General features: G+C 44.7%; 1 pseudogene; it reads left to right on the top strand.

Moving 5' to 3' along the window:
• Positions 1 to 25,150, top strand: part of LOC110324068 — a 106,840-nt pseudogene that overhangs the window by 70,244 nt on the left and 11,446 nt on the right.

The raw sequence follows: 25,150 nt of genomic DNA, 5'->3' as shown, positions 1-25,150 counted from the left end.
TCTCCTAACGAGCCATCTAACCTCCCACCAGAAGGCCTTCCTGTGCTCCAGCCATGGACAGGGCCAAGGACTCTCATCTGAGTGGGAACCACCCAGCACCCCCTGCCCCCCTGACCTCTCCTCCTTTCAGCCCCAGAGCTGACCAAGTCGCCCCCAGGACCCCCGTTCTGTTCTCAGCTCTAACTCGGTGTCCAGCGGTGTCTGGGATGCCCGAGGCTGAGAACCTAGTACCTAGGACTGCCCCTTGTCCACCACCTGCCGAGCTGGGATTCCATGGCTTCCCATAGCCAGACACTCACCCGGGGCCACATGGAAAGCGTGTGGCAGTCCTCCTGCGTCCGCCGGCCCAGAGCGCCAGAATTCTAGTGGGACACAGGTTTTCTCCCATTCCCCTTTATCCCCCCACCCCCACCCCGGCACCCTCTGCCCCACAACTAGGGGCCCCAGGATACAGCAAAATTGGTGGACCAACTGATTCAGAGGAATTTGGGGTGTCTGAGGTTGGTGGATATAAATGGGTGTATACTCATATACTCATTTGCTTGTTAACATCTACTTCTATGTTGGAAGACACAGAAACCAGGAAAGCTGGCTAGCATTGGCAACTCTGCCCATTACCTCGACTGAGCATTCCATGTTCCTCAGTCTCCAGACAGAAGACAAAGGAGAGGCAACCCTGGGACAGAATGCCCCACCTCACTGCAGTAGTCAGAATGGCTATGATCAAAGGCTCAGTGACAGCACATGCTGGCGAGAATGTGGAACAAAGGGAACATTCCTCCACTTCTGATGAGAATGCAAACTTGTACAACCACTTTGGAAATCAATCTAGTGGTTTCTCAGAAAACTGGAAATAATTCTACCTCAAGGCCCAGCTATATCACTCCTGGACATATACCCAAATGATGCTCCACTATACCACAAGGACACTTGCTCAAGTATGTCCATAGCAGTTTTATTTGTAATAGCTAGAAACTGGAAACAACCTAGATGTCCCTCAACTGAAGAATAGATAAAGAAAATGTGATACATTTACATAATAGAATACTATTCAGCTATTAAAAACAAGGACATCCTGGATTTTGCAGGCAAATGGATGGAGCTTCAGAATACCGTCCTGAGTGAGGGACATTTGAACTGCATTTGCAAACAAGGAGTCTAGGCTGGGGGAAGGCAGCCTGTGGAGCCCAGGTCTGATTGAGGAGGCCAAGATGATCCTTGGCTACTCATACAGAGACTGAAAAAGAAAGCCACAGCTTCTGGGTCTGCAGGAATGCATGTGTAAAACAGACAGACAGACAGACAGACAGACAGACAGACACACACACACACACACACACACACAGAGAGAGAGAGAGAGAGAGAGAGAGAGANAGAGAGAGAGAGAGAGAGAGAGAGAGAGAGAGAGAGAGAGACTCAGCCATGTTGTCTACCTATTTACCCCCTTCCAGGGTTAATGATCTAATGATCAGGTTTAGGGCAGTGCCAACTCTACTATAGAAAGCCAGCTGACCTCCGGCTATATATATATATATATATATATATATATATATATATATATATAATTTCCTGACCCTTAAAAGTGTGCTGCGGGTACACACAAAAGCAAAAGGAACATTTCTCGTTGGAGAGGCAGAAACTCTCCCTAACTACTGCGAAGAAGCTGTCACTGTAGCCAAAAGATGGGACTGTGCTGCTCAGGAAGGGACTCCCAGGAGATCCAGGTCAGCTTGCTCTAACTTCCAGGCCTCCACCAGTGCTTCTTTCTGCCCCTTAGTCTTCAGGCTTCAGCATTCACTGGGCTTACCCTGCTGGACCTTCTGCCTCACTCACCCCTGTCCTAGAAAGCTTAGTTATCGTCTCGGTCTCATCAGCCCTCTCTTGTCCACTGCTCTCCACAGCATTACAGTAGCACTGGAGTACAGAAGGCTGATTCTTAAAATGTGGACCACCATGACAACCCAGGGAACCTCAGGAGAAGAGTTTCCTGGCCCAAGCACACCCACCTTTGAAGGGCAAGTTCATATACTGGAGCTCACAGAGGCCCAGCACTGGGCTCAGCACAGAACTACTTTAAGAGCAGGTTTGGCTCTAGAATAACCTGGGACGTTGGTGACTCCCTCTTTGCTGGCTCTTGCCTCTGTCCCGTGTGATCCAAGGATGCCTCAGGTGGCCTGTAAGATAAACTCAGCCTGCCCAAACCCTAGAAAACAAGGCTCCCTAGAAAAGGGAGCCGTTTGTGTAAAGGGAGGAAAAAAATCAGTTTCCTATCCAAAAAAGCACCTTAAACCTGTCTTGCCCTCACATCCAGTGCCACCACTACCTTAAAGCCAAACAGCACATACACTTAGTGCCCTGCGTTGCCTTTGCTAGGTCCCCTATTCTCTCCACCCTGTTCTGAGCTTACTAGTAGCCATGAGAAGGTGTGCAAAGAAGGCTGGTGGCCTTTGCCTCTAATGTTCCTCTTCTTGGGAACCTTTTCCAGCTCTGTGGAGGCATGCTCAGCCCCTCAGGAGAGCAGCCACAAGTACTAGGAATGTGTCATCCCAAAGTATGCTCCTCTACCAATGAGCAGGAGAGTAGATAAATGGCCATGCCATTCTTCTGCATGATGCTCCACAAAGTGGGATCTAGTTCTATTTGCCCTTAGTGCTGACTTGTTCAGCTTAGATCTCCACACATCTCCTCAGTTCCCCCACTTCTTCCCCTGTGCATCCTAAACAACAATGACCTACACCTAAGTCTTTGTTTCAGTACATGTAGAGGACATGGGGATTTAAACTAACCACTGCCACAGCCACCACCACTGCCACCATCACCACCACTACTACTACTACACCTGCTGCTGGGAGCCTCTGAAATACCATAGTAGGCCACTGACTGTCTTTCAGCTTCTTTGGTGCCTCAGGAACTTGAACTCTTCCATTCAAGTCACCTGCCTGGTACTGGAAGCTGGAATAAAGCAGCAGACAGGCTAGTTGCCCTGGTGGGGCACAATCCTTTTCCACAATACCCCATTTCCTCCTCCCCATTCCCAACAACTTACTCCTACTTGCCACTGAAGTGCCAACTCGAATATATCATCCTCAAAGCAGTCCTACATGCCCTGCCTGAATCCCTGCCATGACACCTCCTTGCCTTTCTCACCACACTGTTACCATTGTCAGGACACCAAAAGGTAAGAAGGGACTTGAGAAACCCATCTTCATCAATTTCATGATTTCATGGCCGATAAGGGTCAAACAGACACAGTGACCATGGTTTGATCAGTAATGTGGCTGGGTGACCATAAACTTGGGTGTGGGCCTCTCTGCAGCTGCATTAAAAATGTCTCTGGCACTAAAGAGAGTGACAAGCAGATGATGCACACAGGACACTGTTGTTTGGGTCCTCAATACCCTTTAAAGACCCACATGTCACAGGATTTGTCCCTGGGGTGGTATTCTCAAGAGGCCCCATGGGAAGCCCTTAGGTCACTGGAGTCAGGTACCTGAAGGGGACAATGGGACTCAACCCTCTTCTCTTTCACACTCTGGTTACATTTTGCTCTGCCACACAAACCTGCTATGATAAATCATCACAGGCTCAAGCTAACAGTGCCAATAGGCCATGTCCTGAAACTACCAGACTGTGGGCCTGGTAACTCTCATTCGTGTGTGTGTGTGTGTGTGTGTGTGTGTGTGTGTGTGTGTAATATATATAGTTGATTATCTCCATGGTGATGGAAAGCTGACGAACAATAGCAGATCATTAAGTCCAGCATTTTCCCTCTACTCTGCCATCTGCCAGCCCCGGGGATGTCAAAGAAAGAAAACCCCTCAGAAACTACCTTTTTGTCACAAGTAAGAAAATCCAAAGTAAGGACCTCCAAAGTCCCTTGAGACCTTAAGATCAGTCACAAGGCTCCAAGCTCTGCGCTCATTGCTTACAGTCTGCTAACCTGAGGCTCATGCCAGACCCTTGTAGGCTTGCAGTGGGCTCGTTGTACCTCCCGAAAGTCATGTATTAAAAGCCTTGGTTCCAATGTGGTGGCAATTTGAAGTAAGGCATTTGGGAAGTAATTGGATTGGGCTGTAAGGGTGGAGTTCTGATGAATGGGATTATCACCATGATAAGAGGAAGCTCTGGAGAGCGGTCTAGCTTTCTTCCTGCCTTGTAGAGCCCCTATGAGGATAAATCTCTGCTACCGAAAGCAAGAGTAATGGATGAAGTTAACCTATAAGCCACAGGACCCCAAGAACAGATAACTTCCTGGAATGCTGGGGGCTGTTGTTAATCAGGTATGATAGCAAGCCACATGTCTGTACTTCAATAAACAAGGTGGTGCTGATCACATGTTAAGCAGGAGGTATCCTCAGGATATATGCTTGGCCCCAACTGTACAAATACATCGCCTTGTGGCTTTGACCTGTATAGGTACCTGACTGACCTAATTCAGTGCTATTTCTCTAGGAATCCCAGGTATGGACCTGGCCAGTGTCCATCTTCCTGGCCAGTACTAAATAAAGCTTGCTTTAATTGGACAGTTGTGGGTTTAGTTTTTCCCCTTGCAGTTTTCAGGTTTGACATGGGCACTCACCAGAAGATGACCATCCTGGAGCCCTGGCCTTGGCCTCCCAGTCCTCAGCACCAGCAGAAATCAGCATTCATCATTCGTATCCCGAGAGCATGATAGTTTTTACAGCAGCCCAATCAAGGCAAGGCTGTGGACACAGATTTGCCTCTGGCACACACAGTCTCATTTTAAGGGAGAGAGCCCTAGGCTATATCTCAACAGCCTACATTAGAGCTTGTCCCTCTTCTGAAAAAAAAAAGACACATATACCAGGCTTTCTCTACCAAAGTATAGTCTGTCTCCTGCTATCTACAGCCCTTGCTTTGGATTCTGGAAACTCTTGTGAGTTAAACTCTTACCTTGATCCAGAATATTCAGTGAAGAAGCAGACTATCCCCCAGGATGCATCCCAGAGGTGACTCAGAGAACAGGGCTCCCTGATGGACCGTGTACCAGGCTCTGCCTGTTCATTTTACTTTGTTCCAGTGAGAAGACTCATCCCAAGCCGAATGCGGAGCCATCCGTGGTGACAGTGGCACACGCCAGGCTAAGTCTTTTTATGCCTGCTTCAGTATATCTAAAGACAAAGAGAACATGCAGTGGAGAAGTGATTACCTTTAGTGATGGCTTTATGATCTGCCATGGCCTACACTCAGCAATGTGCTGTCACCATAGTGGCTGTAGGTTCTTTGAGGCAGGGTTTTTTATATAGCCTTGGCTGGCCTAGGACGCTCGATATTGACCAGGCTGGCCTTGAACTTGTGTCATCCCATGCCTCTGCCTCCTGAGTACACATCTATAGCAGATGCACCACCACACTAGTGTGGTTTCAGTACAATATTTCTATGAGGTAGTTATTTCTATAATCAACCCTGAGGCTCTGTGAAGGTTTGACTTCCCTAAGGCCACCGAGCTAGAAAAATGGAAGAACTGGAGATTAAACTCCCTCTTCTTTCTGGTAGCCTTAACTTACTTGCCAAACCCTCCTCCTATCTGTCACTGCCATTCCCTCATAAGTGTGCGCTAGAACATGCACATCCCTCACCGCATCTGACACCATTCCATGGTGATAAAGAGAGAAGCATGTAGAGTTATAGTGTTCTATCCCCTCGGGAGTGCTGTTCTAAAGTGGGTCCAGAGGAGGTGATGCTACACCAGAGGAACAGCTGGTTCTTTGCCTTTGAGTATCTCAGTCAGTTGTGTGTCAATCCATTACTATAACAGTAAATGGGATTAAAAATAAGAATGTATTCCGTTTTGGAAATATAGACTAAATTGAAGGTTGCTCCCTAAAGCAACACCACGTTCACTTGAACCAGATAGGCATTCTTGGGTGATAGAAACAAGAGGGCACAACAGACACTCCCCTGTGACTATGGGACTGAACCACAACACACGTTTACTGTGCCACCATCCACGAGGATTAGTAATAGCTGGGTGTTATTAATAGTTGTGGCATTTAGGAATTATTACAGCATTTATTTTCTCCCAATTTATTTGGGACTTGATCAAAATGTGAGTATCCTCATGAGTCCTTTCCCTGACACAAGAACTTCATCCATCATGAACACGGCAGCTGGGAAGAGGGACAGAAACAGAAGCAGAAATAGAGGACACTTTGCCGAGACACATGCAACACCCTAGAAGACCGTGGGATGCTATTTGTCTCTGTTCAAGACATCTTCCAGCATTTCCTTGATGATGTATACAGTACAGTGTGTGAAAATTCTCCCCTCGTAGGCAACACCGGGTAGACAAGCAATGGGCTTGGTCCTCAGACAGCTGGAGTGAAACTCATTCATTCACTCATCCATTCATTCCGCTGTTCATTGAATTGCTATTTCCTGCCACGTGTTATGGGGTTGCACAACTGAGCCCGGTCTTCACAAAGATGACACTCTCAATGACGGCAATGTCCATAATCATATCCTGTAGGGAAGAGGGTACTGGATGCCTGCCTATGCCTCTGTAGGATTCATTTGTTCATGTAACAAACTGTGAGCATGCTTGTGGTCTAGGAAGAGAGTTCACAGTCAGGAAACTGAGGCAGGGTGCAAATGTAACATGGGAAGTCTTACAGCATTGAGTCATTTTACAACTTTTGTGTGTTTATTCTACAGCAAGAGAAAGGAGGAGAGAGATCATCAGATAAAACAAGACAGATTTATCCACCATCACTTTCCATAGGCAATGTCCCAGCGACTGGCATAAGCAGGGAAAGTTAGCACAGTGAGCCTGCTTCTGTTTATGCAGCCCCTGTGGGACTCTTGGTGTGGCTGGACTGAATTTCATATGTGCTGTGAGGATCAGGCAACTGGACAGCAGCAAAGAGTGAAGGGAGCCCCCACTGATTGTCACACCAGAACAGGAGGATCAGATGGCAGGCCAGACATGGGGATTTGTATTACTGCTGAATCTGAAAGGAGAGAATATTTAAGGAAATAATATGCTTTGTTCTACATGTGTTAAAATTTGTGGGTGTTTTCTATTTTTAATGTTGTTTTCTTAGGGTTTATTGTTGTTGTTGTTCTTGTTGTTGTTGTTGTTGTTGTTGTTGTTGTTTTGTTCAGAAAGGTTTTCTCTGTGTAGCCCTGGCTGCCCTGGAACTCACTCTGTAGACCAGGTTGGCCTTTAACTCAGAAATCCACCTGCCTCTGCCTCCCAAGTGCTGGGATTAAAGGCTTGCGCCACCACTGCCAGTGTAATGTTGTTTACTTAATAGATTAAAGTTTCACCTGGAGCTGGAGCTGCTGCTCACTTAGAAGAATGCTTGCCTAGCATACACAAGACCCTGGCTTTGATCCCTAGCACCATATCAACCAGACATGGTGGCCCAGACTTGAAATCCGCACACTAAGGAGGTGAAGGCTGAAAGACCTGAAGTTCGAGATCATCCTTGATTACATAATAAATTCAAGGCCACCTATGCTGCAGGATATTTGATCACACTGTAAACCCCGAGATCATGTTATTTACTGGAAAAACTTGTTTCTAGTTGTGGTGTGGCTCAGCCTCAGCACACACCTTTAATTCCAGAGCTTTCTGTTTATTTTAAATAGGATTAAATAAAGTCAGCCATAGATGCAGAGGTGGAGCAAGCAACCCGTTGACAGGAAGTGAACATAGGAACAAACCATAGAGAGTAAGAGGGAGTCGGGAGGATGCATAGAGAGATACACAGGAAGTAGAAGGGAGGAACATTTGAAGGGTTCTGAGACAGCATGAAGAAGGAGGATTTCCTTCTTTTGGGCTATAGACTGAGGCGGAAGGTCAGCTGGGGCTTTCTCTGCCTCTCTGAAATAGCAGGCTTTCACCCCAGCACCTGGATCCTGAGTCTTTATTGGTAAAATCAAATGATTTGATATTATAAGACCTTGTGTTAAAAATAAATAAAATTTTTAGTTTAAACTAATTGGGCATGTATAGATGTGGAATTTGAGACCAACCTGGGCTATATACACCGAAGGAATACCATGAAAACACCCCCTCGCCATCCTCTCCAAGTCATTCAATTTCTCCCTAGACACCAATTCCTATGGGTCCTTGCAAAAGCTTTTTATGCATATATATATATATATGGACATACAAGCATCATTCAGAGGCTCTGTATTTTCTCTTAACAACATGCACTAGCAATCATCTCATACTAATGTATGTGTTTCCTCCAAATACATGATGCCTGCTATATCACTATAGATGTCCATAATTTATTTAACCAGTCCCCACGGAGGGACACAGATTGCTTCTCATCTTTTGCTGCAATGAATGACCCTGGCCACACATCATTTTGCACAGTGCCGAAATATCTATAGGACAAATTCCTGGCAGTGGAATTGCTGAGTCAAAGGGCAAAAGCATATTTCAGTTGGAATTCTGTTTGCCTACTCAAAACCAAAGAGGCAAAATAACAGTCACTTAAGAATGAGATTTATCTCTCCCTCAAATAAAAGAAGTTTGGAGCTGTCTGGAGTGGCCATGGGGCTTCCTAGTGACATGAGGGACCGTGACTCTGTCTTCTTACTCTCCATTCAAAGCTTACATGATTGCCAAAGCCTTCTTTTATTAAGCCAGTTCAAAATTATAGCCAGGTGTGGTGGTGTGGACTTGTCATCCTAGCACTTGGGAGGCTGAAACAAGAGGGTCATGGGTTCAAGGTCCGGTTAGGCTACATAAGTCACTGTCTCAAAAAAAAAAGGTAATTATTTGGAATGAGGCAGAGGATCAATTATAGTATCTTATAAATTTTAAATAGCTGAAATTATACAGAGATTGGGAAAGATAATGTTATAACCACCAAACTGCCCATTATAGCTTTATTATGGACTTTTTCTTCTCTCTCTGTCTCTCTGTCTCTGTCTATGTTTCTGTGTGTGTATGTGTCTCTCATTATATCTCTGCGTGTGTTTCTGTCTCTCTCTGTCTCCCTGTCCCTCTTTCTGTATCTCTCTGTCTCTCTGTCTGTCTGTCTCTCTGTATCTCTCTGTCTCTCTCTCCCATATGTGTATGTTACTGGATATTGAACCTAATGCTTTTTTATTCAGTGGGTCTCTAGTTCTAGAAGTAAGTCCTGGGCCCTGTGGTGGAGTGCTGCTTGTGCTGGCTCAATGCCTGATAGGACAATGGGAATCTGATCTTTGGGTCATGGACCTACAGTATCTTCTGAAACCTTCATGGTCTTGGATAGAGTGTGCATGGGTACAGTGTCATGCATTCATGTCACAGTAGCACTGAGCACAATGTGAAGGCACCAGAAGTGGTCAGGTCCCAGTACTCGTGGTACATGTTGTGTGTGCCAAAGTTCTCCACATGCAGTGGTGACTTCTCAAACATCTGCCCACAATACCCTATCTCCCTCTGATGACTTCTTCATCATCTTCAGCAGAACTGGGACTTGGCCACCACGGAGCTGGGTGTGAAGATGCACATTTGGCATGTGCCACTTCAGGCTGGGCAAACACCTCCCTATCTTGTACTCCTGAAGGCCCAAGGCCTTCATGGCAGTCCGTCCTTGTTTGCAGTCACTCACAAAACAATTCAACCCTCTTTTTATTTTGTATTTCAGTAAGCCATTCAGGCTGACCTTGAACTCACTTTGTAGCCTAAAAAGGGTCTTGAACCAGGCACGTTCATACTTTACCTCCTGGAAGGGATTAGAAGTCTGCACTCTAGGTGCTGTCTACATGAGGGAGCAATAGTGTCAACTGGCCAGACCTCCGGAGCTCCCGAGGACTGGACCACCACCAACCAAAGAGTACACATGGAGGAACCCATGGCAGTGGCTGCATATGTGGCAGAGGACGGCCTTATTGTACATCAGCGGGAGGAGAGGCCCTTGAGTCTGAGGTGCCCCAGTGTAGGGGAATGCATTGGCCGTAGAAGACTGGAGTGGGTAGGTAGATGGGAGAGCACCCTCATAGAGGCAGGGGGAAAGGGTGTGGAATAGGGGGTTCCAAAGAGGTGACCTGGAAGGGAGAAAACATTTGAAATGCAAATAAAGAAAATACCCAATTTTAAAAAAAGAAAAATAAAGGCTTGAGCCCCAATAATATAAAAATATAGATAACCTCGGTGCTTTGTGATATCCTCTGAAAAACTTTTATCTTTATAACTATTGCTGAACTGTTAAGCATTTTTCCTGATAGGATAAATATTCTATTTTGACCAAACATCACTAAGTACCCAATTCTTCAACTACATTCTTGATTAGTAGTAGAAGTAATAGTAGTCGTAGTAGTAGTAGTAGTAGTAGTAGTAGTAGTAGTAGTAGTAGTAGTAGTAGATTTTCTTTATTTGCATTTCAAGTGCTATCCCCTTTCCTGGTGTTCCCTCCAAAAATCCCCATCCCCTCCGCCCTCCCCTTGCTCACCAACCCACCCACTCCTGCTTCCTGGCCCTAGCATTCCCATATACTGTGGCTTAGAGCCTTCACAGAACTAAGGGCCTCTTCTCCCATTGATGACCAACTAAGCCATCATCCTCTGCTACATATGCAGCTAGAGCCATGAGTCCCACCATATGTACTCTTTGGTTGGTGGTTTAGTCCCTGGGAGCTCTGGGAGTACTGGTTGGTTCATACCAGTCAGAATGGCTAAAATAAAAAGCTCAGGTGACAGCAGATGCTGGTGAGGATGTGGAGAAAGAGGAACACTCCTCCACTGCTAGTATAACCACTCTGGAAATCAGTTTAGCAGTTCCTCAGAAAATTGAGGACCCAGCAATACCACTCCTGGGCATATACCTGAAGATGTTCCAACATGGAATAAGGACACATGCTCCACTATGTTTATAGCAGCCAGAAGCTGGAAAGAACCCAGATGTCCCACAACAGAGGAATTGATATAGAAAATGTGGTACATTTACACAATGGAGTACTACTCAGCTATTAAAAACAATGAATTCATGAAATTCTTAGACAAGTGGATGGATCTGGAGGATATCATCCCGAGTGAGGTAACCCAATCACAAAAGAACACACATAATATGCACTCACTGATAAGTGGATATTAGCTCCAAAGCTCGGGATACCCAAGATACAATTCACAGACCACATGAAACTCAAGAAGGAAGACCAAAGTTGGATACTTAGATCCTTCTTAGGAGGGGGAACAAAATACCCATGGAAGGAATTACAGAGACAAACTGTGGAGCAGAGACTGAAGGAAAGACCATCCAGAGACTGCCCCACTTGGGGATCTATCCTATATACAACCACCAAACCCAGACACTACTGTGGATGCCAACAAGTGCTGGTTGACAGGAGCCTGATATAGCTGTCTCCTGAGAGGCTCTGCCAGTGACTGACAAACACAAAAGTGCATGCTCACAGCCATCCATTGGATAGAGCACAGGGTCCCCAATGAAGGAGCTAGAGAATGTACCCAAGGAGCTGAAGGGGTTTACAGCCCCATAGGAGGAACAACAATATGAACTAACCTTCAACTATATTCTTCAGCAACTAAGAGATGGGAGAACATTACACAGACTAGCTTCTGGCTATACATTTTAACCTTGTTTGCTTCCCTGACAACAACATCCTTCTGATGCTGGACACAGGATTCATTCTTAGGACCACTAGCCCTGAAGCTCTGGGTCACAAAGACCGGCTGTGAACACAGTCTGCAATATGGATATTTACGCAAACCCTTCCCACCACAGGATGACAGCAAACCACAGAAACATGCCAACACACCCCAGAGTCCCTTTCTCAGCTGGATCCCCAAACTCCCTATGGCCATTCTAGTATCATCCAGCCTAAGGGAGGGCATGATACAGGATGTGTCAGAGTGGAACTGACCACATTTTAACTGGTTGTAATTGAAATATCTTACCTTAGAGACAGAAAACCAAACAAAGACAGTTACCATTAGAAACCTGCAGTCCCATGATCATGGAGACTCTTAGCTTGGCTGTGGCAGGTCCGTTGCCCACATGGTAAATGCCTCTGGCTAGCAGGGTTCCAAACAATTCCTTCTTTGTGTATGCGTGCTCTGAAGGAAACAGAAGCAGCCAGAGGCCCTTCCCTTCCACAGTGGCACTTGCCGAGGCCAGTTTCAACAGATGTGCTCCTACAGCGGACATTTCGCTCCACATTTCAGAGTCCATCACCCCCTCCAGGGCCACGGGCTACAGCCAACTCTGCAGGCCCTGAGGCATCTTTCTCCTGCTGCTTGTCTGTTTCATTGGAATTTCAACTTTGATTTGAAACTACTTGAATTTGAAAGAAGAGAAAATAACAAAATAAACACCCGCCCACCTAATTTCAACAATTATACTCATTTGCCAGTTTTCCCCCTTATAACTGAGCCATTTCATAGTAACTTAAAAAAACATCATGACAATTCTTCCTTTTAACATGTACTGCCAAAAGTAAGAAAATTTCTCCCATTAACAACCTCACACCTAACAAAAACTAGCACTAGTCTCTAATATCATCTAAAACTCACTTCATATTCAAATGTATTCAATTGTCCTAAAAAATATCCCAGAGCTGTTTCTTTGAAACAAGAGTCCAATAAGGTTCACCCAGTGAATTGGTCAATCATGTCTCTCATGTCTTGTCTGATCTAGGACATCCCCCATCATTTTGTTTCCCATGACACTGACTCATTGAAGAGATCAGGCCAGCTGTCGCAAAGGGTGTCCCACATTCTAAATATGTCTGTTTTCCTATTCTGTCACTTGAGAAGCCTTGGCAACTTCAGAAAATTGACATACACTTAAAACCTTGGTGTCTGTGCATGTGCGTGCACACGCATGCGTGTGCATGCATGTGTTTCTATGTGTGCGTATGTTTACGTGAGTGTACACATATGTGTGTGTGGAGGCCAGAGGGCAACATCAAGTCTTCTCCATCACTCTCCACCTTATTCTTTGGAACAGAGCCTCTCTCTGAACCTGCAGCTTACCAGTTCAGCTAGACCAACAAATATCAATGACTATCAGGCACCTGCCCATCTCCAACCCCTACCTTGTTACAGATGTGCACCAGACCAACTTTTACCTGGGAATAGGAGATCAGAACTCAGGTCCTCAGGCTTGCACCATAGGCATTTAACCAACTGAGCCACCTCCCCAGGCCCTAAAACCTTGTTTTTCTAAGTAGACCTATAGAGGCATAATTATGATAGGCAGTAAACATCTTCTGTTTTAGCTCATAGTTCTCTGTGTTGGTAAACACATATAATCGTGTAATTGAAAAGCTTGGCATGACTCTAATTTAACATATGTGATCAAAATACTGTAAATGATGCTGTGAACTTCCTATCTGGTGTTGTCAGATTAGCAGATACATAAAGCCTAGTTGTTCCACTAGTAGTGCTAATTTTGAACATTGGGTTTTGATAGCATCCTGACCTTTGACTTGTATTTGCTTTCTCTTGCTATACAACACATTATGTGGTGGCTTAAATGGGGGTGTATATAACACCTAGCCCACAGATCTGTAAGTCAAAAGAGAAGCCCCTGTGAAGGGCATCACAAGGCTAAAATCTATCTTCACCTGGGATTTCAAGTCCTCTTCCAACCTCATTAAAGGCTGTTGGCAGCATTCAGTTTGACAGATACTGACTGTCAAAGAGAAACAAGGATCAAGCTGCTTGCTAACAGGCTGAAGAGAGTAGATCTGGGACCTAGAATTGACTGTGGGTGCTTATTTGTACCTTGCAATGATAATTTTATGTCAACTTCACTATAGAAAAGAGGACTGCTATTTCTGGGTGTGTCTGTGAGGCTGTTTCCTGTGAAGCTAGTGTCTGAACTAGTGACCACAGTCAAGTAGTTACCCTCTGTGTGTAGGCTCCATCCAGCAGAACAAAAAGGAAGGGAGCAGAGAATCTCCTTTTACCTCTTTGCCTGTCTTGCACGGGACAAGGCACGTCCACCTTCCCCAGATCTTGAATGAGATGTCCACCAGGGTTGTCGTTGTTCTTGGGTCTTCTGACTGAGGATGAGCCACTCACCACTGGTTTTACTGGGTGTCCAGATGCAGATGAAATATCATGAGACAGTCCCTCATAATTCACCCCCCCGTGTGTATGTGTGTATGTGTGTATATGTGTATGTATGTGTGTGTNNGTGTGTGTGTGTGTGTCTCCTCCACTCCAATCCCCATGTTTCTCTCCTTCCACCATATATATGATATATAGTATTATATGGAATCATAGATTGAAAGGCCCTAATTCAAAAATCTAAAATTCTTTGCATTTCTATTTTATGCTCAAAAAGTTAAATTTTCAGAGCATTTGGAATTTGGGATTTTCAGATTAGAGACACTCAACCAATAAAGTCTCTAAAAATATTCTAAAATCTGGAACACTTAAACTTGAAACATTTCTGGCTCCAACCATATTTGGATATGATATAGTGTGTATGGATGGGGGGGGGAGTCTGTAGATATCTCTGTATTCCTGAGACACCATGACCAAGGCAACTCTTTTTTTTTTCTATTAGATATTTTCTTTATTTACATTTCAAATGTTATCCCTAAAGTTCCCTATACCCTCCTCCCGCCCCTGCTCCCCTACCCACCCACTCCCACTTCTTGGCCCTGGCATTCCCCTGTGCTGGGTCATATAAAGTTTGCAAGACCAAGGGGCCTCTCTTCCCAATGATGGCCGACTAGGCCATCTTCTGCTACATATGCAGCTAGAGACACGAGCTCAGGGGGTACTGGTTAGTTCATATTGTTGTCCCACCTATAGGGTTGCAGGACCAAGACAACTCTTATAAAGACAAGTATTTAACTGAGGCTTGCCTACAGTTCACAAGTTTGGTCCATTGTCATTATGGCAGGGAACATGGGAGCATGCAGGCAGACACGGTGTTGGAGAAGGAGCTGAGAGTTCTACATCTGGATTCACATGTAGCAGGAAGAGACAGCCACTGGACCTGGCTTAGGTTTATGAAACTCAAAACCCAGCCCCCAGTGACACACTTCCTCCAACAAGGCCACGCCTCCTAATCCATTCAAATAGTGCCACTCTCTGGTGACTAAGCATTCAAACCTGAGTCTACGGGAACCATTTTTATTCAAACCATCAAAGTTCATTAGAAAAAGTCAACTGATGATATTGATGTCTGTGGTCTGTGCTGCCACTGAGGGCCATGGTGGGGTCTGTGGTCCTGAAGCTGATGAGGACCACACTGCAGCAGAGGGCCATGTCGATGTTACCACCAAAGGCCATACAGACATTTGATGTCTGTTAACTGTGTTAGAGCCTGAGTCCAAGTTGATTTCCACAGTACATGCTTTCATTGAGGGCCATGATGGGTCTGAGCTGCTACCTAAAACCATGTGGGTATCTGTGGACTGTGTGGCCCCTAGGAACTGTATTGGTATCCATAGCCCAATTGATATCCATGGCCTGTGTTGTGGCAAAGGGCTATGTTGATGTCTGTGATCTGTATTACGGCAGGAGACCATGCTGAGGTTCATGGCACATGCTGACGCCAGAGGCCATGTGGGTGTCTGTGGTCCATTCTGTTGCCAGAAACCACATGGAATCCCATGGTCCATGGCAATAAATAGCAAGGAAACTACTTTTGCAGAGGTAAAGATGACTATAGATACACCATTGAGAAAGAGTCATAGAAGACATCAGTTACAGATTTTGAGCTTGGCCTTCTTTTTCTTTCTTTCTTTCTTTCTTTCTTTCTTTCTTTCTTTCTTTCTTTCTTTCCTTCCTTCCTTCCTTCCTTCTTTCTTTCTTTCCTTCATTCTTTCCTTCCTTCCTTTCTTTCTTTCTTTCTTTTTTCTTCCTTCTTCTTTTTCTTTCTTTCTTTTTTCTTTCCTTCCTTCTTTCTTTCTCTCTTTCTCTTACTTTCTTTCTTTATTTCTCTCTTTCCCTTCTTCTTTTGATGGAGAAATATTCACAAGGGAAGACATGGGAGGATTGAGAAGTGCATGTGGTCTGGGTATATTATGTGAAATTCTCAAATAATCAATAAAAATATTATGCTGGAAAAAAAGGAAAAGTCAGCTGAAAATTACAATAATTCTATGTATGGGCAGATTCTCCAAGAGATCATATCCTTTAGGAAAAAAGATTTCCCCACCACCACCACCACCATATAGAGAAGCCTAAAGTGTTAAATGTTGGGTAAAAGCTAAGGCAGCAGGGATATAGAGCAGGAAGAAGTTGGGAATAGTCAACAAGGGCACATTATTAAAATACAGTAGATATGCATATATTTTCCTGCTTTGATTTGTTTCTCTGTTCTGTTTCTTTTATCTATCATCATTATATAGAAAGAATGTCCGTGGAATCTAATACTGTGGTTTCTTCTTAATCATTATAGGATGGAATAAAATCTCAGTCAGTAAAGTGTTTGCTCTGGAAGCATGAGGACCTGTATTAAACCCCTCAGAAATCATATAAAAACAGATCAGATGTGGTGGCATGTGTTTGTAGCCTGAACTCTAGAGAGACAGAGGCAGACATCTATGTCTAGCCAGCAAAGACTACTTGGCAAATTCCAGGCCAATGAGAGACTCTGTCTCAAAAAAAAAAAAAAAAAAAAAAAAAAAAAAAAAAAAAAACAAGAAAGATAGTATTTGAAGAACAACAGCCCACATCATCTTCTAGTTTCTACATGCACATCCACACACATGCGCCTTCATACACATGTACACACATACACAAAAAGGAATATCAGATGTAATTACAGCTAACTAGAAAAGAAAGCAGCAGCACCCTGAGATGAGCTCAATGGCCGATGAGACCTGGGGTATTTCCTTTTTGGATAAAAGGCTCCTTTTCACTGGCATTATTTGGTATAACCATGATCTCTTTTAGATGGAAGTACATTGTTGTTGTCGTTCCTACTAGTAATTAACTATGAGCAAAAGGATATGTATAGATGCTAAGAAGCCAATAGCCTACGTTGTTGGACTATCTGTTGCCACTCAACATTTCTTGTTCTCCCCTTCACCCTCCCACAGGGAGATAAGACAGATAGATCGCCATGGCTAGAAACTCTTGGAAACTACTTTTCCCCCCCCAAATAAAATCTAAGTACCGTTAGCTTCTGCCAATAAGATGCACTCACAAGAGATGTGAGACTAAAAGAGGACAGAGGTGGCTCTCCATTCTGGTGGCTGCTCACACGCAGCTCAGCTCATGGTCACTGTGACTTTTTGCAGTGACCATCTGTCTCTGGTTTCACAGCTACAAGGCAGACAGGACTTTGGCTGTAGCTTCCTAACATCTGGGTAGCAACATCAGCTTTCAAGATCATAGCTTGTATGTAACAAAGCAAACCAGAAAGGGTAGTATAATATCAACTCCAGTCCCTCCAGACCTTCCAACACATATACTGTTACATCATCCCCTGTGTCTTTCTGCTTGAAATATTTCAGATGCCTCCGGTTCTCTAGCCTCGAATCTCTTCCACAGCCTTTACCCTAGCTCACGTTCTCACAGGCAGAGTTGGCTAGCTCTTGGAATGTCTTGCTCCTATTCAGATAGATTAAAAAACAAAAACAAAAAACACGTGTCTTGATCCATTTCAATCTGCATTTAGCTCATTTTGAGTGGTATCGAGTGTTTTGTCACATGTCTAGAAACCCTTGGGATATCCTTTTTATGCATTTTGTCTCTAGCTTGCTGTGTCACACAGCTGCAGCCCCAAGGCTTAGATTATAATCCCAGATCGTGCAGGTCACCAAAGATCTCCACATCACCAATTCTAATCAGCCAGCTGCAATTCTTTTTTCAGCAGCATTTAACAAAAATCACCCATGCCTCTCCTTACATACTTTCAGCATGTGATTTGCAAGTCCCACCTCTCTGCTCCTCTGCTCTGTTTCATCGTAGCTCCTCGGTGTTATGTCTGTAAACTGCTGCAAGCCTCAATTCTCATTCCTGCATGGTGTGGGAGAACCTTTCCGCTTTCACCTATTCCTATGCCAATGGTCCTAAATGTCCATCATCAACTCTAACATGTCCCCTTAGAGGCTAAAAATTATCTCAGACTCACTGTGTCTAGATCAAATATTCAACTACATGCATGCACATGCACATACCAAAGGCCCCTTCCTTTTCAGCTCATTGCCCCCAGGAGTTCACCAGCTGCTCACACCACAACAATGTCAACCCCTCTCTCCCCACTGCTCCTTCTATCCTCACTAATCTATCATATGTTCCTTTAGAATCCATCTGAAACATGATGTCTAAAGATCCACCATGGCTCTTGCATCTAACTGGTCTCCCAGTTTCCATCCTTGTCCTATAAGCCTTCTCAAGGCAGCTGTTGGAATGACACACGTAAGTCATACGTCACATCATGTCACTTATATGATCTCTCTCTCTCTCTTTCTCTCTCTCTCTCTCTCTCTCTCTCTCTCTCTCTCTCTCTCTTTCTCTCTCTCTGTGTGTGTGTGTGTATGCATGTGTGTGTGTGTGTGTCCCCCTCTCGGATGTGTGTGGGACAGGGGATTCTCAGTTATAACTACTATAAGCCAGTTCTACAGTAGCCAAAAAGCAGGGGGCAGAAATAAAGAGCTACAAAAGAGGAGAAGAGCTGTATATGAGAAATACCAACTTGCATAGCAAGACAAAATATTGAGAGTCTAGAGTTGGGGATGTATGCATGAAGCTCTGGGTTTGATCCCCAGCATCGGATAAATGAGAGGTTAAGATAATTATCTATAATGGCAGCCTCTGGAAAGAGGAGGGAACATCTGAAGTTCAAGACAATCCCTGGCTACGTATCAAGTCCAAGGCCAGCCTGATGTACATGAGATCCTCAGAAAAGGGGGTAGGGACATCAGTTTCTAAGATGGACAGAGCCCAATGGGAAGCCAGTGAACGTGATGTCAGGCAAGCACAGTAAACAATAGCAAGCAACCTGTGAAACACCCCGTGCCCTTCTGAGGGCTGCTTAAACCACACAACAACACCGGGAGTTAATTGTTCATGCTCTGTCCAATCCACAAAGGAACACACAGGTTAAAGAGCTGCCCCTAAGGGCAGCTTTGTAGCTTGGAACTTCTGTTCAGCTTTGGGTTCTGCACATACTCTCCTTGTATGTGGCAACATAGTTCCTCCACCTGAGTACACTATGCACACACTCGAATATACCTCTCCTAATAATGCACCGAGAAATCTTTGGATAGCCTTACCCATCTCACTTATCTGAATAATATATTACCCATTCCTGAACACAGTCAACTGAGCCAGTTTTGATTGTAGTGTACTCCCTAGTCCCCTGACAGAGAAAAGATGTTGCCTGTGTAACTGGGATAGCCCCATCCAGGCCTAAGAATCATGCTAGCTCTTATTCAACTTTTCTACTCTCCCAGTGGTGGTAATCTAAATAATTAATAACCAATGTAGCAATGACACTGACCATTTGGCAATGAATAACCAGCATAGCCGAACTAATGGGCTTTGCATGAATGCACTTTTGCCCCACCCATCAATCCTTCCTCAGTTAACTATTGCTTAGAGTTTTCTCTGCTGCCAAAGAGGAGGTGGCTATAACTAACTGCCACCCCAGGATATACATTCCTGGTGATCCCAGTCCCTCCTTCCGTCTCATGCCAATTCTGCTGGGGCTTTCCTGTTCCTGCTAGGTTAGACCACCATTGCTGCTATCCTGACACTACTGAATCAGACTGCTGGCATATATATATATATATATATATATATATATATATATATATATATGAAGTGTTTGCCAGTGGATCAAGCTGCTGCTGCTGACCTGTGAACTGAATTGTTGGTTTCCTGACAACACAGATGGGATTTGCTCCAAAGAATTTCTAAACAGGTCCACTTCCTCCATATCCTTTCTTTTCCACTACCTCTGGTGGGTGGTGGGCTAAAAGGGAGGTTAAAGCATTTAAGAACCATCATTACAAGTAGGGTTTGAAAAGTTAAAGTTAAGCAGCTGCCTTATCCATAATAGCCAGAAAATGAAAACAACCCAGATGTCCCTCAACCAAAGAATAGATACAGAAAATGTGGTACATTTACACAATGGAATGTTATTCATCTATTAAAAAGAAGACTTGAATTACTTGCAGGCAAATAGATGGAACTAGAAAATATCATCCTGGGTGAGGTCATGCAGACCCAAAAGGACATGCAGGGTATGTACTCAGTGATAAGTAGATATTAGCCAAAAAGTACAGAATACCCACGATACAACTCACAGACCATATGAAGTTTAACAAGAAGGAAGGCCCAACTCAGGATCTCCAATCTCACTCAGAAGGAGGAAGAAAATAATCATGAGAGGCAGAGGGAGGGAGGGATCCGGGTGGGAAATGGTAGTGAGAGGGGAAAAGGGGTACAGGATCAGGCATTGGCAGGGGTTGGGGGGACAGAAGAGAAGCCCAGAGGGCCAGGAGAATGAATGGAAATATGCAGCTGCAGGGCAGGTAGGGGATGGGGAAATCTCAAGAAAGTGCCAGAGACCTGGGAGTGAGAGGCTCCCAGGACTCAGTGGGGATGACTTTAGCTGAAATGCCCAACAGTGTGGAGATGGAACCTGAAGACACTACCTCCAGTAAATAGACAGGGCCCCCAGTGGAGGGATGGGGCCACTCACCTACCTTCAAAATTTTTGACCCAGAATTGTTCCTGTCTAAAAGAACTTCAGGAATAGAAATGAAACAGAGACTGAAGAAAAGGCCATTCAGTGACTAGCCCAACTTGGAATCCATCCCACAGGCAGGCACCAAATCATGACACTATTACTGATGCCATGTTATGCTTGCAGACAGGAGCCTCACGTGTCTGTCCTCTGAGAAGCCCTACAAGCAGCTCACTGAGACAGATGAAGACACTTACAGTCAACCATTGGACTGAAGTCAGGGACCCGTATGGAAGAATTAAGGGAAGGATTGAAGGAGCTAAAGGAAATGGCAACCCCATAGGAAGACCAACGGTGAGTGTCAACTAACTCAGAGACTAAGGAGCTCCAGAGACTAAGCCAACAACCAAGGAGCATACATGGACTGGTCCATGGCTGCAGGCACATATGAAACAGAAGGACTGACTGCCTTGTCTAGCCTCAGTGGGAAAGGATGCACCTTATGCTCTAAAGACTTGATGCCCCAGGGTAAGGGGAAGCCTGGGGGAGGGAGGCACCCTTTCAGAGGGCAAAGGGGATGGTGAATAGGGTAAAGAATTCCGGGAAGTGAGACCTGGAGGGGGGGGCAACATTTGGAATATCAATTGATAAATTAAAAAATAAAATCTTCACCAGTGACTTGGCCCAACTAGGTTAGAAGCTGGTTGGTTAGAACTGACTCAGGATTACGCCAAGTCCAGGCTCCTGTTTCCACCATAAAGAAACAGAGGCATGTGTGCCCAGGGTGAGAGAAGTGGACTTCCACAGCACTGAAAACACACTACCAGAACTTTGGAGGAAGATCAATGGGCCTGGTGTCCCCTGGTAGCCCTTCCTACTCAGAAATTTAGCCTGGCCACTGCCCACAGGCCCATTCTGTCTGCTGTGACGATGGAGTTGATTCACTTCATCTTAGGGAGCCCTTCCAGCTTAGAAATTCCGGTCTCCAATCATGGTAGTAACTGCACAAACATGGGAAATGCTGGCAGATAACAGACAGAGGCAATGATGTATCAGTGCTTGTTGGAGGGGGCAGTAAATCATTTCCATTTTCCCCAAAGAATTAGAAGCTCTGCGGATGATCAGACACTTAGAGAGATGAGCATGTGACCAAAATGAGGTCTCTGTGAGTTTCCACTGCTCATCTTGAATATGTGATTATAACTAGGATTCTTATCCTTTTTAGTATAATAATTATAATTCTAAGCAAAAATGGAGACTTCATAATATGGCTGAAGTGAAATTAAGGGTAGAAAACTCTTGACCCTCTAGATGGTGAAAGCCTGCACTTCTCAACAGGAAGCATTTAGTGCAGATGCTGCTATCTCTAAGTGGAGCTGGGATTGCTTTATGCACATAGCTGCCCACACTCGTGTGCTTATGTGCACATGTGTGCACACACTGATATATGTGCATTTCATAATTCATATATATTATTACATATACATCATATTTCATTATATATATATATATATATATATATATATATATATATATATATATGCTAGGAATGGTCAGATATAGGTTTATATGTTGGAGCCTGGTTCTTTAAAATGGGGATAATGACATTGAAATTATTCTAAGCTTTTCAAAGACCTCAGTGACCAAGCTGCCGCCTGCCTCTGAATTACATTACCAGAAAGAACTTAATAACATGCTATTTTTGCTTTTCCACGCTGACAGAATCTCTGGGCTGAAAAAGACAAACAAGGACCACATCAACGTCAACACAGTCACCTCAACTGTGCAGGGACTGCTGCTAATGCCAGGTAAATGCTTCCCCAGAGGGAAAACCTGGGGCTGGTAACTCTACTTGGTCCTTGGCAACTGCTGCTACTACTGTACCCTGTCCTCTGAGACAGTCTCCAGGGAGGCAGCAGAGAGTCCCATGGGTAACGGACAGTGGAGAGAGACTGCATTATGGAACCAAAAATAGAATTTCTCAGTTCAACAGAAATAATGTAGGTGAGCTTGCTTGTAAACTGTACAGTGCTCCACAAATAAGACTGAAGCAGGGATGGCTATCAGGAGTTGGTCTTCTTGGACCTATCTACCCAGGCTGGGCACTATTCAATTTCTAAGTGTGACATTAATAAAAGAATGAACGAATGGACAGTGGATGGATGGGGCCCCACCGGAGTCAGCTCCAAGGGAGGTGAGGTAATAGTACTTATAGGGCATTGCTCAATGAGTGCAATTTCATATTGCCCAATGTATCCCTGTCCATGAAGAGAAGCCATAGGAAGCTGCTGTGAAAGGTTTGTGAAGGCCATGGGCATGGTATAGGCTCAGCAAGAAACTGTTCAGGGATCTCAGATGAGCCTAGTCCAGTCCAGGTGCTCTGGAGATGATAATTAAACAGAACATAGATGTTGGGGGTTAACATTATTAACCCACAGTTTATGGTTTCCTGAGTTTATGACCATGTGAGGTCAAAATGAGGTCTTTGTGAGTTTCCACTGCTCATCTTGAATATGTGATTTACTAAACATTTACGAAAATGCAAAATAAACCCTATTACCAATGAACAGAAAGACCGAACCTGTTACAGAGTTTAGAATGAAAGCACAGGTTTCTCGGTCGGATTTCACTTATCCGAGCAAATACCGTTGAGAAAAGTTTGACAAATTTCCTCATAAACTTCCTCAAATTGTATGACTATGAGGAAATTATTAGTATGTGTAAGGTTTGCAAACAGAAGATTTTAAAACGAATGTACGTAAAGTTCATAGCTGTGGGCTCGAGAGATGACTCTGCAGTACAAAACACATTGCTCTGGTACAGGACTCACTGTAATTTGGGCCCATTGGTGAGCAGGTACTGTGAAAAAGGGGAAAACCACTGGATAGAGTCCATAGCTGTTTAGGAGAAGGTCAAAACAGAGCCGTGTCTGAGGAGGACAGTTGGCAAGCAAAGGAAAGGAGGAATCCCAGGACCCGATGTCCCAGTCTGAATAAAAAGGTGAAAAGGAGTGTTGTCTGTAGTAGTCTCGGTTCTCTACAGGAACAGAACTAATAGATTGCATTTCCATAGATAGAAAGGGGGTTTATTAGAGTGTCTTACAGGATGTGCTCCAGATGTCCAACACTGACTGTCTCCTAGTAGAAAGGCCACAAATCCAGTAGCTGTTCAGTCCATGAAGCAGGGCCTTCAGTACATGTCAGAATCCCAGAGTCCCAAAGAAATGGGCTCTAATGCCAATGAAGCAAGAGCAAGGACCAGCAGGCAAAGCAAATGCCTCCTTCCTCGTTCTTCACATAGGCGGTCACACAGTGTGGCTCAGGGATAAGGAGGATCCTCCCACCTCAAAAGATCTGAATTTAAGGAGGGTATTCCACTTTGGGTAAATCAATCAAGAAAAATCCCTTGGATATTGTACTGGCTGGTTTTTGTGTGTCAACTTGACACAGGCTGGAGTTATCACAGAGAAAGGAGCTTCAGTGGGGGAAGTGCCTCCATGAGATCCAGCTGTAAGGCATTTTCTCAATTAGTAATCAAGAGGGAGGGCCCCTTGTGGGTGGTACCATCTCTAGGCTGATAGTCTAGGGTTCTATAAGAAAGCAAGCTGAGCAAGCCAGTGGAAGCAAGCCAGTAAGGAACATCCCTCCGTGGCCTCTGTATCAGCTCCTGCTTTCTGACCTGCTTGAGTTCCAGTCCTGACATCCTTTGGTGATCAACAGCCATGTGGAAAGTGTAAGCCGAATAAACCCTTTCCTCCCCATCTGCTTCTTGGTCCTGATGTTTGTGCAGGAATAGAAACCCTGACTAAGGCAGAGATGTACCCAGCTGCTTGGCTTCTCATTAATTCCACATGCAGTCAAGTTGACAAGCAAGAACAACCGTCACACAGTCACTAAGCTCTTCCTCTCTGCAGATGTAATGTGAGCAGTGTGCCCTTGTGATCCTGCTAATATGACTTCTTACCATGATGGCCTGAACCTCTGAACTGTGAACCAAAATGAACCTTTCCTTTCTGAAAGTGTGGGGAGCGAAGGATCCTGAGTGGAGAATGTCCACAGCAAGGACCCCAAAGCCTCTCAGCTGTGGGAAAATGGCAACGCCTTCCCCAGAATCTGCTTCAGGGAAACGTCAAAACCTTCCTGGTGCAAAAGTTGACCATGTGTGCATAAAACACCCGTCCTAGCTTTCTCTCCTGAGATACTTACAACCCAAAGGTTACTTTCCTAGATTAACTAAGCCTGTCTTCTTCTTATTATTTTCTTTATTTACATTTCAAATGCTATCCAGAAAGTTCCCTATACCCTCCCCCCCACCCCTGCTCCCCTACCACCCACTCCCACTTCTTGGCCCTGGCCTTCCCCTGTGCTGGGTCATATAAAGTTTACAAGACTAAGGGGCCTCTCTTCCCAGTGATGGCCAATTAGGCCATCTTCTGCTACATATGCAGCTAGAGACACGAGCTCTTGGGGTGCTGGTTAGTTCATATTGTTGTTCCACCTACAGGGTTGCAGACTCCTTCAGCTCCTTGGGTACTTTCTCTAGCTCCTCCATTGGGGG

Source organism: Mus pahari, chromosome 7 (genome assembly GCF_900095145.1).
Source record: "Mus pahari chromosome 7, PAHARI_EIJ_v1.1, whole genome shotgun sequence".
Lineage (NCBI taxonomy): Eukaryota > Metazoa > Chordata > Mammalia > Rodentia > Muridae > Mus > Mus pahari.
The sequence above is the reverse complement of the archived record's forward strand: the minus strand, read 5'-3'. Positions and strand labels throughout refer to the sequence as shown.